Source organism: Cryptomeria japonica, unplaced genomic scaffold, assembly GCF_030272615.1.
Source record: "Cryptomeria japonica unplaced genomic scaffold, Sugi_1.0 HiC_scaffold_157, whole genome shotgun sequence".
NCBI lineage: Eukaryota > Viridiplantae > Streptophyta > Pinopsida > Cupressales > Cupressaceae > Cryptomeria > Cryptomeria japonica.
The window spans coordinates 110001-113259 of NW_026728979.1; the positions used below are offsets into that span (position 1 = coordinate 110001).

At 63.6% G+C, this 3259-nt stretch overlaps 1 non-coding gene across 1 annotated transcript; it reads right to left on the reverse strand.

The window, feature by feature from the left end:
• Positions 1–3140: 3140 nt before the first annotated feature.
• On the reverse strand, positions 3141–3259 carry LOC131866918 (5S ribosomal RNA). The gene has a single exon (XR_009365517.1). It is a non-coding gene; the product is annotated as a 5S ribosomal RNA (ribosomal RNA).

Sequence of the window (3259 nt, forward strand, 5' to 3'; positions counted from 1 at the left end):
GGGTGTGCACCTCGGGTGGGCACCTTGGTGCGCATGCCTTGCCTGGGCTGCGCACCAGGGCGGGCTCAAGATGGCACCCGCGTTCCTTTTTTTTCACTATCTTTCAAAACGGAAATTTTAAAATCTCATTTTTTTTTGCCTTTTTCTGGAAATTAGTGAAGGCAGCGCATCAAAGGTGCGCACCTCGCTGCCCACCACGGTGCGCAACGCCGGTGGGCACCCGGGAGTGCTTCGAAGTGTGCTCCAAGGTGCTGCGTGCACGTTGTCGGAGCCCGGTTTGCCCCGGGTGCGCACCTCGCGTGCACCTTCGTCGGGGTGGGCACCTTGGCTGGGTTTGCCCCGGCTGCGCTCCGAAGCGGGGTTATTGGAGCGCCGCCTCTTTTTTTGTCGGAGCGTTTGGTGGGGTTTCTCGCATTGGCTCTTCCGAGGCCCGGTTGCCACCCTGGCGCGCACGAAGTCGGAAGTAGGGTTAATTGCCCGGGTGCGCACCTTTGCCAGGGTGGGCACCTTACCTGGGCTGCGCACCAGGGCGGGCTCAAGATGGCACGCGCGTTCCGTTTTTTTCACTATCTTTCAAAACGGAAATTTTAAAATCTCCTTTTTTTTTTGCCTTTTCTGGAAATTAGTGAAGGCAGCGCATCAAAGGTGCGCACCTCGCTGCCCACCTTGGTGTGCTCTGAGGTGCGCACCCGGGAGCGCTACGAAGTGTGCTCCAAGGTGCGGCGTGCACGTTGTCGGAGCCCGGTTTGCCCCGGGTGCGCACCTCGCCTGCACCTTGGCCGGGGTGGGCACCTTGGCTGGGTTTGCCCAGGGTGCGCTCCGAAGCGGGGTTACTAGAGCGCCCCCTCTTTTTTTGTCAGAGCGTTTGGTGGGGTTTCTCGCATTGGCTCTTCCCAGGCCCGGTTGTTGGGTGCGCTCCCACCCTGGCGCGCGCGAAGTTGGAAGTTGGGTTAATTGCCCGGGCGCGCACCTTCGCCAGGGTGGGCACCTTGGTGCGCACACCTTGGCTGGGCTGCGCACCAGGGCGGGCTCAAGATGGCACCAGCATTCCCTTTTTCTCACTATCTTTCAAAACGGAAATTTTAAAATCTCGTTTTTTTTTTGCCTTTTATGGAAATTAGTGAAGGCATCGCATCAAAGGTGCGCACCTCGCTGCCCACCTTGGTGTGCTCCGAGGTGCCCACCACGGTGCGCAACGCCGGTGCGAACCCGGGAGCGCCCCGATGTGTGCTCCAAGGTGCGGCGTGCACGAAGTCGGACCCCGGTTTGCCCCGGGTGCGCACCTCGCGTGCACCTTGGTGCGCACACCTTGGCTGGGTTGCGCGGCCTGGTGGGCACCATGGTGCGCACCAAGGAGCGCTCCGAAGTGTGCTCCAAGGTGCGGCGTGCACGAAGTCGGAGCCCGGTTTGCCCCGGGTACGCACCTTCGCCGGGGTGGGCACCTCGGCTGGGTTGCGCGCCCTGGTGCGCACCAAGGAGCGCTCCGAAGTGTGCTCCAAGGTGCGGCGTGCACGAAGTCGGAGCCCGGTTTGCCCCGGGTGCGCACCTCGCGTGCACCTTCGGCGGGGTTGCGCGCCCTGGTGGGCACCATGGTGCGCACCAAGGAGCGCTCCGAAGTGTGCTCCAAGGTGCGGCGTGCACGAAGTCGGAGCCCGGTTTGCCCCGGGTGCGCACCTCGCGTGCACCTTCGGCGGGGTTGCGCGCCCTGGTGGGCACCATGGTGCGCACCAAGGAGCGCTCCGAAGTGTGCTCCAAGGTGCGGCGTGCACGAAGTCGGAGCCCGGTTTGCCCCGGGTGCGCACCTCGCGTGCACCTTCGCCGCGGTGGGCACCATGGCGTGCACGAAGTCGGAGCCCGGTTTGCCCCGGGTGCGCACCTCGCGTGCACCTTCGCCGGGGTGGGCACCTCGGCTGGGTTGCGCGCCCTGGTGCGCACCAAGGAGCGCTCCGAAGTGTGCTCCAAGGTGCGGCGTGCACGAAGTCGGAGCCCGGTTTGCCCCGGGTGCGCACCTCGCGTGCACCTTCGCCAGGGTGGGCACCTCGGTGCGCACACCTTCTCAATGTTTTCTTGCCTTTTCTGGAAATTGGTGAAGGCAGCGCATCAAAGGTGCGCACCTCGGTGTGCTCCGAGGTGCGAACCCGAGAGCGCTCCGAGGTGCCCACGAAGTCGAAAGTCGGGTTAATTGCATTGTTTTCCCCGGGTGCGCTCCGAGGTGCGCAACATCGGCGCGCACCAAGGAGGGCTCCGAAGTGTGCTCCAAGGTGCGCACGATGGCGTGCACCTCTGGTGCGCACGATTCGGAGCTCGGTTTGACCGGGGTGCGCACACCTTGGCTGGGTTGCGCACCTTTTGTGCGCTCCAAGGTGCGCACGAAGTCGGAGCTCGGTTTGCCCCGGGTGCGCACCTTCGCCAGGGTGCGCACCTTGATGCGCACGCCTTGGCTGGGCTGCGCACCTTGGTGGGCGCCATGGTGCGCACCTTTCGTGCGCTCCAAGGTGCGCACGAAGTCGGAGCTCGGTTTGCCTCGGGTGCGCACCTTGCGTGCACCTTCGCCAGGGTGGGCGCCTTGGTGCGCACACCTTGGCTGGGCTGCGCACACCTTGGCACCCGCGTTTCCTTCATTTTAAATTTTTTTTTTTTACAATCTCTCAAGTGGGAAATTCTATAATCTCAACTTTTTTTGCCTTTTCAGGAAACTTTTGAATGGAGCACATCATTGGTGCGCTCCGAAGTGTGCTCCAAAGCTCTCTCCAGCTGCGTGCACCTGCCCCGGCCGCGCACCCGGCCCCGCCCAGCTTCGCTCACCTGTCCCGGGCGTCTGGTGCGGAACCTTAGAGTAAGAAACATCACCGTGCACCTTGGCCAACGTGCACGACTCGACCGAGCGCGCACTGGCCGAGGTGCACACCGATTTCACCTGGGTGCGCGCGCAGCACCTCGGGCGCACCGGGGTGCGCGCACAACGCCCGGGTTGCACCGTGGCCTGTGTGCTCGGGGCGCCTCGGGTGCGCGCTCGGTGTCGCCCCCGCGCGCGCGGTAGTGCGGGCAGCGCACCCCGGCCCGGCCCGGCCCCGACGAGAACGCAAACGGGCAAAAGGTTTATTCAAATAGCATTGCGATGCCCGGCGAAAAACTAAAAAAGGGTGCAACACCGGGACTTCCCGGGAGGTCACCCATCCCAGTACTACTCCGGCCCAAGCGCGCTTAACTGCGGAGTTCTGATGGGATCCGGTGCACTAACGCTGGTATGATCGCACCC